A 13,265-nucleotide genomic window follows, 5' to 3' on the forward strand; every position below is an offset into this window, starting at 1 on the left:
TAATCATCAGGGACTAAATTATTCATTTGCAGTCTGAACAGGTTCATAGCGAGGCTTCTGGTGTTGTTTTTTTTCCCAGAATTCGACTGACATTTTTTTTTTTTTTTTTTTGTATAAATCAACCGCCAGTTATTCATAACATCTTTCTCTCATTGTTTTGGTTTATTTATAATAGATGTATTCAGTCCCTTGAATATTCCGATCAAGACATGTTGGCAATGTGTCACTTTCACTTGGCAGCATAATGTTAGTTTTTGGTTCAGTTTTTAGTTTCTCTGAAATCTGGAGGTTAAACTCTTTTTGAGCATTGAAATGTGCAACCACGACATCTAAAAAAAACAACCAGCTGACAATTAAAAAAAAAAAAAAAAAAATGTTAAAAACAACAATGGCAGAATGGCACAGCAAATGTATTTAGTGACCTTATGCTCCCATTCAAATATACATGATCTATACACTGCCGTTCAAATGTGTAGTACAAGTCTTATGCTCACCAAGGCCGCATTTTTAAAATAAAAAAATAAAAACTGTAAAAATGTGAAATAATATTACAATTTAAAATAACCTATTTCTATTGTAATACGTTTTTAAATGTAATTTATTTCTGTGATGTAAAGCCAAATTTTCAGCATCATTACTCCAGTCTTCAGTGTCACATGATCCTTCAGAAATCATTCTAATATGCTGATTTTCTGCACAAGAAACATTTCTTATTATTGCCAATGTTGAGAACAGCTGTGCTGCTTCATATTGTTGTGTAAAAAAAAAAAATTCAGGATTATTTGATAAAATAAATGTATTTACAGTCAGTTTTAATCCATTTAATGCGCCCTTGCTGAATAAAAATATAAATTTCTTTCCAAAACCAAAAGTTCACATATCCCAAACTTTCAAATAGTAGCGAGTGTGTTTGTGTGTATATATAATGCGTCTTTAGATTTGATTTTTCAAATTTGACATGTCCACATTTTACACATTTTTGCACATACTGTACTCCAACCCTGGCGATAGACAAATAAAACATCTATAGAAATTTAATGCAGATCAAATTACGGTTCATAGATGTAGAGCCGAACAGCTCGCAGACACATACAGTCCCCTGAGGAGCTTTAATTCCCTCCCTTAAACACTGGCCACAGTCTCCACCGGCGAAAGACTCATTCACCACCAAACGCACCCAGAATCCCACTCCACAACTCCACTTACATCACGCCGGCCTCTCCCTCATTGTGCCACAGTGGAGTGTTTTATAGCGCCTGGACGGCATATAACACTGGCCAGTTATGAGGGTTAGTTAGCGGTTAGCCGCTCCAAGTGGCCATGTTGGTCTTGGCTGGGTGCTGCATAATTTTTGGCACAGGTGCAGAAAGCAAAGCAAGCTCAACTCTTGACATTAGTTGGCTGAAGAAGTGAGTCCATACGTACGGCTTGGAAATTTCAATGAGCCCTTTGTTTGCTTTGAGAGGTCGGATTGGAAGAGAAAGAGAAGAGGGTATATGCTAATTGATAATGCTAAGCATTCCTTCCTCTGAATGATGCTGTCTTCAAGTCATCCTGAGAAGTTCCTGCAAGTTTTTTTTTTTTCTGTGCCATTCATTCAGAATGGAATTAAGAATGCGTTGTAAATTCCAATTCAGCGTTTGAATTTTTCAATAGAATTGAGGTAGCAAACAGGATACAGAATTTCAGAGAAGTCGACCTGAAATGAATTAAAATTGTACTTTAACTTTAACTTGAAAAGCTTGTTTTTAAAACTTTTTGAAAAGGAAAGGTTAAAATAGCCTTCAAGTCTGAACTTACATTTTAGAGAACAACTTTTCTTTTTCCTGTTATTACAATTCAATTTCCAGTTCAGCTTCCTGTTGGGTGTGGTCAGCGCAACATGCAATGTAGACTTCAAGCAATGCTCAGTGATGTTAATTTCACACTGTAGTTCCACCATTCTAACCTGAAAGAGATAATTGTTTGTAGAAGTGGTCAGTATATGCTAATATCTGCAGTGAATGTAATGTTTTCTTAAATTGCTATCCACCTTATTTTTCAAAGCGGAAGCAAGCCTATGTGCAAGACTTACGGTTGATTAGCTGCTATAGAGAAATAACGAGAATAACAACAAAGTGCAGTAAACGGTAAAACTGTTTGCACTACAAACCAATGTGTTCATAATTAAGATAATACATTAAAATAATATGGTAAGACACACCAATTTGCGATATTAAGCAGCAAAATTAGCAGTTTTGTACAGCTAAAAATAGCTGGAAGCGAATGAGACCGGAAGCAAGACCCATGCAGTGGGCAGTCGTGGCCCAATGGTTAGAGAGACGGACTCGTAACCCAAAGGTTGCGGCTTTGGGTCTCAGGTCCGGCAGGGATTGTCGGTGGGGGGAGTGAATGTCCAGTGCTCTCTCCACCCTCAATATCACGACTGAGGTGCCCTTGAGCAAGGCACCGAACCCCCAAATGCTCCCGGGCGCCGCAGCATTGGCTGTTCACTGTGTGTTTGTTCACTGCTCTGTGCGTGCACTTTGGATTGGATAAATGCAGAGCTCAAATTCCAAGTATGGGTTACCATACTTGGCCACATGTCATGTCATAAAATTTGCAAATGGCTGCACCCATTTTTACGGGAAGAATAAGGTGGATTGAAGTGATATTTTGGAAAAAACACAATACACAAAATTTGAGCAAATACTGTACAGGAGTTGTTTTTCCCCACACATTTCAATGGAGATTTCAAGATTTGGGTCTTAAAACATAAAAGCGTAGTAGAATTCTATGATTCTTTACTCAACTTCATGTCGTTCCAAACCCACTTTCTTCTGCAGAACACAAATGAAGAAAATTTAGAAAAATATTGTTGAAAACATGTTTTTTTCTTTCCCTATGCAGTGAAAGTCAGTGGGGTTCTATGCTGTTTGGACCCCATCATTCTTCGAAATAACTTCTTTTGTGTTCCACAGATGAAAGATAGTTGGGAATACTTTATTTTGATAGTACACATTAGACATTCAACTAACTATATGTTACTTTGTAACTACATGTCAACTAGGAGTCAGTAGACTATTGGTAGACTGTTGTAAGGGTCCTTCAACAGACATTCTCCTGACTATATGTAACTTTCCAAATACATGTCAAATGATTCTACTAACTCTAACCCTAATCTAAACTATAACAGTCTACTAATGATCTAATGAGTTATTTGCCATGTATTGGAGGCAGTCGTGGCCTAATGGTTAGAGAGTCGGACTTGAAGGTTGCAGGTTCGAGTCTCAGGTCCAGCAGGAATTGTCGGTGGGGGGAGTGAATGTCCAGCGCTCTTTCCACCCTCAATACCTCAGACTGAGGTGAGACCCTTGAGCAAGGCACCGAACCCCCAACTGCTCCCCGGGCGCCGCAGCATTGACTGCCCACTGCTCCGGGTATATGTGTGTGTGTGTGTGTGTGTGTGTGTTTGTTTGTTTGTACAAGCTGTGTGTGTGCACTTGGATGGGTTAAATGCAGAGCACAAATTCCAAGTATGGGACACCATATTTGGCCACACGTCACGTCACGTCCTTTCCTTTCTTTTTTCTTATGTAGTTGCAAATGAATTTGAGTTAGTTGACATGTAGTCACTACTTGTAGTCAACGTTGGGGGTAACGCATTACAAGTAATGTGAGTTACGTAATCAGATTACTTTCCTATAGTAACTAGTAACACATCACTTTTGAATTTACAATGTAATATCTGAGCTTACTCCTCCTGTTGAGAGAAATTGGGAGTGCGGTGCAGAGGCATTTCCTTCAGCCTGAGGCTTATTAATTTCACTTTTGGTGCAAAAGGGCTTTTACAGTTGCCAAAAATATAACTTTTGGGGTTTTTTGTAGTAAAAAAAAAATAAGCATGCCCAGCCCAGGTGACAAAAAGTAATGCAAAAGTGACGTAATGCATTACTTTCCATAAAGAGTAACTTTTTTTGTGGAGTAACGTGATATTGTAATGCATTAAGTAACTTTCCCCAACACTGCTTATAGTTAGTAGAATATCTAAAGTGGATTACTGAAAAACAGTATAACCAGAAAGTTGTACTGGTTTGGAATGACATGAGGTTGAGTAAACGCTGCCAGAATTTTCATTTCTGGGTGAACTATTCTGTTTTAACAATTGCCAAAACCATTTTCTTCCACCATGATTCTTTAATTGACTCTGAACCTTAGAAAGTGGCTTTAAAGAGATCCAGAACTTCCCACTGGTAATGACAACATTGTGGTGTGCTCATTTTGTAAATACATATCATGTAAGCGTACTTACATCATTACATCAGGCATTTCCTACACAAATGAAGGCCAGCGCTCAAGTTGGAGCAATTGCAGAGGCGTCCATTCCTTCATACACACTTTCCGTTTCTGCAGTGTGAAAAAAAACGTGACGTGCAGTCAGGCCCCATGTTGTGGTTAAGAATTTAAGTGACTTTCCTTCACCTCAGATCGACCACACAGTTTGATTTGCTTCCCAATGAGAAGTGCATATGAAAATACTCTCCAGTCTCTGCGTTCCGGCAGCTGCTGTGGTTTTTTCGCCGTCCCCACGTTACGGGCTGACCTCTGCACCTCTCTCTCTCTCCTCATCTCCATCAAAAAGACAGATGGTGATGTCGAAGAACCGCAGCGGCGGGCGTTTATAATTCAACAGCTTTTTTCCCCGCTCTAATATTAAAAGTTATTTTGAAACTGTGAAGGTCTGTAAAATTATTACTGTCTCACTCTCCAGGCCGAATGGAGAATCTCCATGACGAGGTGACAACTTATCATATTCACATCCTCCAGGTGCCTGCGCCTGTCAACAGAAAATTCAAATACTCGTGATTGGCAGGCTGACATTTTTACAATCTCAAGTGAGAATGTATGTGAGGGGAGAGCGATGCCTCCCAGAAACACTCAGGATCGCTGTTTTTCTGGTTCCCAGAAGACTCCAACAGATGCACTTTAATTCCTCGACACTTTGTGTATTAGTGCAAAAAATAAAGAGTGTGTGAAAGCAAAGAATGATGAATAAAGCTTTATTTAGCAGAGATAAATAATGCCCCCACACAGTCCTTACAAAAATGTACCATGGCAACCATATACCAGGGTAGATGCCATGTTTCATTTTTAAAAAAGGATGAAAGCCATTTTCATTCAATGGAATGTACTGTGTAAAAATATCTCAATGGACAAAAAAACTCTTGTATTGAAAATGTATGCATGTCTATCCCTCGCAGCTTCGTTTTTACGCACGTCAAATTATATACGGCTTCTACAGTGACTAAGGCTAAGACTAATATGACATTTACAACTGGTATTGTTATAGCAAAATTTTGGTTACGATGATACATTTTTGCAAAGATTGCAAAAGATCTAGGTTACTAATTTTAGGCAATGTATTCAGATTACTTTTAGATTACTTTTTTTAATCGAACTTGCCTTACCATTAAATGTAGAAATCTAACTTAAACTTACCATTCAAAGTACCATATTGATAAAATGCTAATTTATTTACATGACATTTACACAGCATTTCTATATTATGAATACAGTCAAAGCTATGACACACGGTAGGATTTTTAGAAATGATCTAATACTACCCAGCACTGTATTTGCATCGCTTTGACTTCGATTATGTTCAATACCTGCACGCTATTAGTCAAACTACTTTTCAGTCTTTACCTTCAGCAAGTATGAAAACAAAAAACTTAGACATTTTAGGCAATTTAGAAAACTCAGCCAAGGCATGCCTGGAAAAAGAGAACATAAGGTGACCCTACTTACCAATTTAACTGTCATGGAACTGTTTGCACTAGATTATGCATAGATGCTTATATTGTTTTGTTTAGCAAAAACGATGTAATGCAAGGATATTCCTCATAGATTTTAGGAGATATTAATTCATTATGGTGTTTTAGTTCAAACTAAGGTTACTGTAATGCATTTTAACTCTGAGTACAGACATTTGTATGTTCTCTCATGCATTTACGTCAGTGAATAGGCTATGTGCTATTTATTTAACAGACTATGGATGTTTCTGTACTTGGTGCATTTTTGTGTCATTAGATAATAGACTCTCATTTCAGACTGTCCAATGAAAGCTCAAACAAACCACAAGAAAGCATATAAACACACATGTTTGAGCAAACCTTTGCATTTGCTTCCCTGTCATTAGACTATGAATTGCCTCTTTGAAAATAATGACTGCAGAGACTCCAAATCGTTTTAAAAAGAAAATATCGAAATGGTTTAAGCTACTTAGGATGAATGCCAATTATATTTTAATATTCAGCCGAGCATATTTGCGTGCAGTGGGTGCGGCATGCATAACGCATGTGTGGTGCTGGTGGCCAGCTGCGTCTCGCTAAGAGAGCTTTAGTGGCGGGGTAATTTAGAGGAGAGCAGACCTGAGTGATGGCATTCTCAATGAGCAGGTAATCTACTGAGAATTTGTCTATGGTTATGAGCTCCTCGCCTCAGCCTGGCAACACAGAAAATACATCAAGACCAATTACGATATCAACTTTCAGTCTGATACCCTTGCCACGCAAGTGCATGTATTTCTGCCCCAGGCATTTCAAATTGCATCTAATTTGAAATCTTTGGGGTTTTAATTAAATTTTAGAATATATGGAATTCTTCATTAGTACCTGCTCTGAATAGGAGATTATTTGGCTGCTTCTGTCTCTCTCTCTCTCGTTAAAGTGCAAGTTGTGTTTGCTTTCTGACTGGTGGTTTCTCTGTCCAATTGAGTCTGCGTCAACCTTGAATCGCTATTATCAAAAAGATTATGAATCCATTGAGGAATGGGATCCTCAGTGTTTTAACGTAATCTTACGTTTCTCTTAATGATTTGCAAATTGTCTCCCGATTATTAGACGTACCAAGCGTTTCTATCTTAATGAAACTGAAAGCTATTAGCTGGATTTCTGTCCATCTTTGCCATACAGTGATTCCCTCCAGCAGCCAAATATTAAAACCATTAACGTGGTTCGATGTGTTATATATCGGAGAGTATGGCTTAAAGGCTGTAATTTGTTCTGAAACTGAGATAGCTATATAGTATGTCATGCAAGACTGTTGAGCGTACATCAAACATCAGTTCTCAATGTGGCAATAGAATTGCCTTCAAATTATTATCAGGTATAACATATAATATGTACATACAAACATATAGTTGGAATAACTGTAACTAACTTAGCAAAAATTGTCTTTTTCTTTCTTTCTCATAACTTGACTTGTCTTAAAATTGTGATTTATTATTTTAAACTTTGAACAATAACTTTTTTTTTATTTTTATTTTTTACTCTGATTGAATTGCAGTCTGCACTATTCAAAATAAATTAAAATTAAAATTAAAATTAAAATTAAAATTAAAATTAAAATTAAAATTAAAATTAAAAAAAAAATAATAATAATACAATAAAATGAAATAGCTGGAAGTGCCCTCCAACCATTTGGAAACACTATGGGTCAAGTGGGATTTTGCACATTATCAGCATTAATTCTCATAATTTATTGTTGTAAATTCCATAATGTAACTTATTATTATGATTTAAAATAACTTTTCTATTTACATATATTTTAAAATGTAATTTATTTTGGTGATGCAAAGCTGAATTTTCAGCATCATTACTCCAAGTCTTCAGTGTCACATGATCCTTATGAAATCAATCTGATACGCTGATTTGCTGCTCAACTTTATCAATGTTGAAAAAAGTTCTGCTTCATATTTTGGTGGAAAACTTGTTACTTTTTTTCAGGATATTTTTGATTATAAGAAAGTTCAAAAGAACATCATTTATTTTTTATCATTATAAAATGTCTTTTATGTCACCTTTTTATCAAAAAAAAAAAAAGAAAAAAGAAAAGAAAAAAAAAAGCTGTGATGCCTGCATTAAAAGGTTTAAGATTATTGGTTCAGCCCACTCCTGGCCAATAAAAACACATTTCAGATAGGTTTGTTCTAAATTCATTAATTGTTTATTTAAAAATAAATAAATAATTAACATGTTTTCATAGTTTGTGTTGTCTTGCATCACTGCAAACTCATCAAATAATAAGGATTAATGCTGATCAATTTATTGTCCAAACCTCTTTTCCTCTGGCGTTTCCAAACCTTTGGAGAACACTGTATTTGAGTACGAATATGCCCTTAATCTCTCTTTTGCAAGTAGGACTGTACGCTTTCAAGTCATTACTGATGTATATCAAAGCACTTCTGTGATTCAGATTCATCTAAATGTATATTCATGCGACATTCCTGCATTGCTGCAGTGCAGGTCATCTGCGGCTAACCTGAGAGCTGTGCGGGTACACAGGGAGGGCGCTTTCCACGAGTGTCCTCTCGAACAAGTGTGACTCCCTCTCCTCTCCTGTTAGTATGCAAAATGAGCCTCTTGCTGATGATGTGACTCCTGGAGCAGAAAAAGGAGCATGTCAGGACTCACCCTCACCGTCTGAGATTACAGACACAGCCTCACCTCCTGAACTCACACACCACACACTGAGGAATACAGACACATTACGCACGCGCCTCACGCGCACACGCTCGCCGTCCCACAGAGACGAGGGCTTAATGGAGACCTCGCTCATGAAGAAGTGCTGTACCTTTTCTCTTGCATTCATAAGTTGTACTTTGAGGAATGCTGAAGAGTTTATTGGAGATTTAGGCATAATATTACTGATTGGAATGTAGTAAATAAAACAAAATACACTACGATTTTTATTATTATTTTTTTTTAAGAATTTTCTTATGCTTACCAAGACATCAAAATAAATTAATAAAAAAGTAATATTGTGAAATAATATTTCAATTTAAAATGTTATCTGTTTTAATATATTTTAAAATATAATTTATTCCTGTAAATGATAAAAGCCATTACTGAAAGAATGGGATTTATTTGAAATCTATATTTTTTGTAATATTATAAATGTTTAAACTGTCACTTTAGATCAATTTAATGCATCCTTGCTGAATAACAGTATTCATTTCTTTAAAAAAAATAAAAAATAAAAATCCTACTATTATACAACAGTAATGTCTTATTCATAAACGACTTCTGGATCAATTATTTTTAATAATCCGGTCAAAATCAGTTGTTAGTGGCATGTTAGAATCATAAACAACTTTTTGTGTAGTCTATATTAATGCAATAAGCCACTTTATGTTTTTTTTCCATAGGTAGGGGGTTTTCTATGTACAATGTGAATTTAGAGCTGAATATATCCATTTTATATTACTGCAAACCTGAAACGAAATGAATGGGGACTTTCTCTGGTAAAAACTAATCAATATTCTAAAATGAATCAGATCTTATTGAGTGGTTTGAATAGCAAATGATGTCAAGCAAGCACTCCAAACAGTCAAACAAATTGCAAGAAACACGTTTCTTATTGGTTCTAATGACCAAACATCAGTCTGTGAGTGGGAATATTGGACTCAACAATTAGGTGGGCTCATTTTACATATGCAAACAAGCAGTGATTCACTAACAATCACCAACAGATCCAACACTGCCATGCTTGGAGAGTCAACAACTTTTGACACGCTAAAAGCAACAAAGCTAAAGCTTTGTTTTCAGAGAAGTCTATTGAAACTCTGTCAGACAGAGAATCTAATGGTGGACCTAGCTGATGACATTTTGATTGACTAGTATTTACAAGCTAAACACTGTAAATGTACACCACCATTATAAAATTAAAAGTACGATTCAGAAAGGATGCAGTGAATGCTTTCTATTAAACTTTCTATTAATGAATCCTGGGGGGAAAATATCATGGTTTCCACAAAAATATTGAACAGCATGACTGTTTTCAACACTGATGATAATAATAAATGTTTTTTGTGCAGCAAATCAGCATATTAGAATGATCTGAAGTATCATGCGACACTGAAGACTGGAGTAATAATGCAGAAAATTCGGCTTTAATCACAGGAATAAACTACAGTTTACAATATATTCACATAGCAAACAGTTACTTTAAATTGTAATAATATTTCACAATTTTGCAGTAATTTCGATCAAATAAATGCAGTTGTGGTGGGCATAAGAGACCAACCCCAAACTTTTGAATGGTAATGTCAAAATAATTAAGAGACTAAATGGCAAATAAACCCCTTTAGAACTATATTATCTCTAGAATTTCATCTCTTATTAATATAATTTTGTGTTTTCCCCGAAATGACTCATTCAGCAACGTCTTTTCAGAAGGCAGAATTATGTGGGTTGTTTCATGTTTTACTGACTTCAGATCTGGTGAAATCAAAATGTGCTTCACGGCAACACGTGAAGAGAAGATAAGACTTATAATTTGAACATCTATATAACGTGACCCAGCATGAGCTATGCATCCATAATGAAGTATACATTTAAATTGGGACTCAAAATGGAGCTTTGAGGAATGGAGTATGTCGAGTGCAAATGGGTGGATTGTGGGAATGAATGAGGGGAGGCGACTGTGAAAATGATTAACTCTCTCTCATCCTCATTAATGATGTATCCTCTCGTAAAAGACCCAGGTAGCTCCTCTCAGTGAGAAGAGAGGAGTAGAGAACAGGTTCTTAAAGGACTCTGATGGTCCAATTCACCGCTAAGTTTTTAATCACCTCCATTCGGCGCAGAGGGAGAAGGGTGTTGCGATTCGTCCCCTGTGATCTTCCAGGACTGGGGAAATGAAAGCTCCCCACTCACACTAATCATTAGAGGCCACGCTGACTTAATGCAAAGATCTTTCAAAGCTCTCACACCCTCGGCCTTCATGAAGATGACAAGAATGAAGGGGATTCTGGGTAACGGCTGCTTGTTAGAGATACATTATGGATATTATGGTATAAATATGGGTTGGACGAGCTTATTGAACTTTTAAAGCCAGAACTACACGTGTAATGAGATGTGTGTTTTTATCTTAGGACTTTGAAAATCATGCCCGATTGCATTGGTGTTATTCTAGTATTAATGAGATACTATTGTAGTTTTTTATTAATACTTTGCATTAGTTTTTATATTTAGATTTTTTTGGCTCTATTAATTTTTTTGTAATTTTTATTAGTTTTTTAATTTTTATTTTATGTAGCTTTTATTGTTTTTTCATATCAAGTTAAACTAAATGATAACGAGAAATGCTTCCTTGGGAAGTAGTTGAATCAAAATGACTTTAAGTTTATATATATATATATATATATATATTTATATATTATTTCCATTTAACATTTATTTTATTTCTAAATAAATAAATAAATAAATTAGTTATTCCAATTGCATTTATGCAACTTTTGAATGCAACTGTATGCATAAGTAGTGTGATCAAAATTGTTTACATGACAGTTATTCTATTTAATGAATGTCAATGTTACACCACCTCCTTTTTTCAGTAAGATTCAGATTGAGTGAATTTCATTCAGATTGGATTTTATGAGATGTTTGTTCAAACTGAGCTGTCGGATTGTGAATGAATAATAAGGCTGCATGTATTGCTTGCTTCTTTTTCTGGCTAAGAACGGCCCATTTATACAGGAAAGGTCTGAGTGACAAGTACATCGGCCAATCACAATTAAGTTTGTGTTCATGTGATCTTTCAAAGCTCTCAAACCCTGGGTCTTCATCAAGATGTGAAGAGGGATTCTGGCTAACAGCTGCTTTTTAGAGATACATTATGGATATTACAGTAAGAATACAGTTTGGAGGAACTTACTGAAATATTAAAGCCAGAACTACATCTTAGAGCTTTGAAAATCATGTCCGCTTGCATGCGGCGACACAAACAGCACCTGTTTGAATGAGTTTACATTAAAGTTTCCAGAGTTGGTAGCGAGTTACACGCACACGTATTGAGTTGCACACCGACAGCTGGTTTAGTTCGTCTTATAAACGGCCCTTCAACCAATTTTCACCCGATGAGATCATGCCCCAGCTGCACTTTCCCCATTATCGCTGTTCAATGATTGGCTAATGTGTCCTCCATAAATATTTGCCATAACAGTGGACATAAAGCCGCACGATTGGTTTTGCCTGATCAATACAGACGAAGGCCCTCTCGGCCAATCAGGCGCGGCCGGTTCCCCGATGGGCAGTAGCAGGATAATCTGTTTTGAGGGGGAAGTTAACGAGCTGTAACGCCTTTACTGCATGTTCTGCTCCTCGCAGGGATACGATTTCAGACCGTATACTCACGGTTAATTCAGACAATTTACACTGGAACTCCAGCAGGCTGGGAGGTCCTGACCCTTCACCCACTGTTTTAAACTTTTCATTAAGTGCAGCAGATTACTGGGCTCTACCCCACCTGAAGTTGTCTAAGTGAGAGGCAATTTCCAGACCTGTGCAGCGAAATGATTTTAACCTCATGAGACGAAAGCAACTCTGCAGGGATCAGTTACCTCTACAGCGGACCCGTACACCGGCCTGCAGTACAGCGTATGTGTAGAGGTGGGAAAACCTTGTAGGCCATGTTCATATTAATAATAATAATACTGAAGGCTCTTCAGTGGCTCTTTGCTTAACAAGTACTGTGTTTCACAGGCGTTCTCTGAAAGTTCTTGATGCTTCAATGCTCAATGCTCATTGATTTCAGAGCTCCGTTTAAGTTGTCTTAAGCAGGGGTTTCAAACATAAAATAAGTTAAGACACATATTTAAATGCATACAAAATCATTTATACCGTGTGAAGAAAAAAAAAAAGTGCTATTATAAAGGCTTGAAGGCAATTATATAAACATTTTAGTAAATCCAAAAGAAGTGATTTAAAATATTACTTAAAAATTATTTATAGTACTTTGAAAAAAAGTTAACAGTGCTCTTTTTTTTATTCCCACTATTAGATGCAAAAGAAAAACCTTTTAAATTCATGTCAAATGAATTTGTATAGCACTTTTTTCACAATGAATATTCTTTCAGGAAGGTTTTGTAAGTTCAAATAAATATTTAAAAAACAGTTTCTGTTTTGTTTTCCCCATAAAACGCTATGTGGATTTGTTTGTTTGTCTTTTTACTGTCAAAAAACATGGTAGACGAGGTGAATAAAATACACGATTAATCATGACGAGTCTTCAAAAATCAGAATGTAATAGTATTTATTTATTTATTTATGTACCGGTAATTATTTATCTAAATGTAACTGGAGACCCCGGTTTGAAAACCCCTGTTTTAAAGAATTGGAGACTAAAACATATATATATATATATATATTTTTTTTCTTTGCAACTATTTGACATCCATTTTCTGGAACTAACACTTTACCCAGACTTCCTCATTTATGGTAAGC

At 36.2% G+C, this 13,265-nt stretch overlaps 1 long non-coding RNA gene across 1 annotated transcript; it reads right to left on the reverse strand.

Annotated features, from left to right (window-relative positions):
- Window positions 1–1,073: 1,073 nt before the first annotated feature.
- Window positions 1,074–8,421, reverse strand: LOC131551292 (uncharacterized). Its single transcript, XR_009273723.1, has 4 exons — window positions 8,302–8,421; window positions 4,292–4,816; window positions 1,801–1,948; window positions 1,074–1,699 (listed from the first exon to the last, which is right to left on the reverse strand). It is a non-coding gene; the product is annotated as an uncharacterized LOC131551292 (long non-coding RNA).
- Window positions 8,422–13,265: the final 4,844 nt, after the last annotated feature.

Source organism: Onychostoma macrolepis, chromosome 12 (genome assembly GCF_012432095.1).
Source record: "Onychostoma macrolepis isolate SWU-2019 chromosome 12, ASM1243209v1, whole genome shotgun sequence".
Lineage (NCBI taxonomy): Eukaryota > Metazoa > Chordata > Actinopteri > Cypriniformes > Cyprinidae > Onychostoma > Onychostoma macrolepis.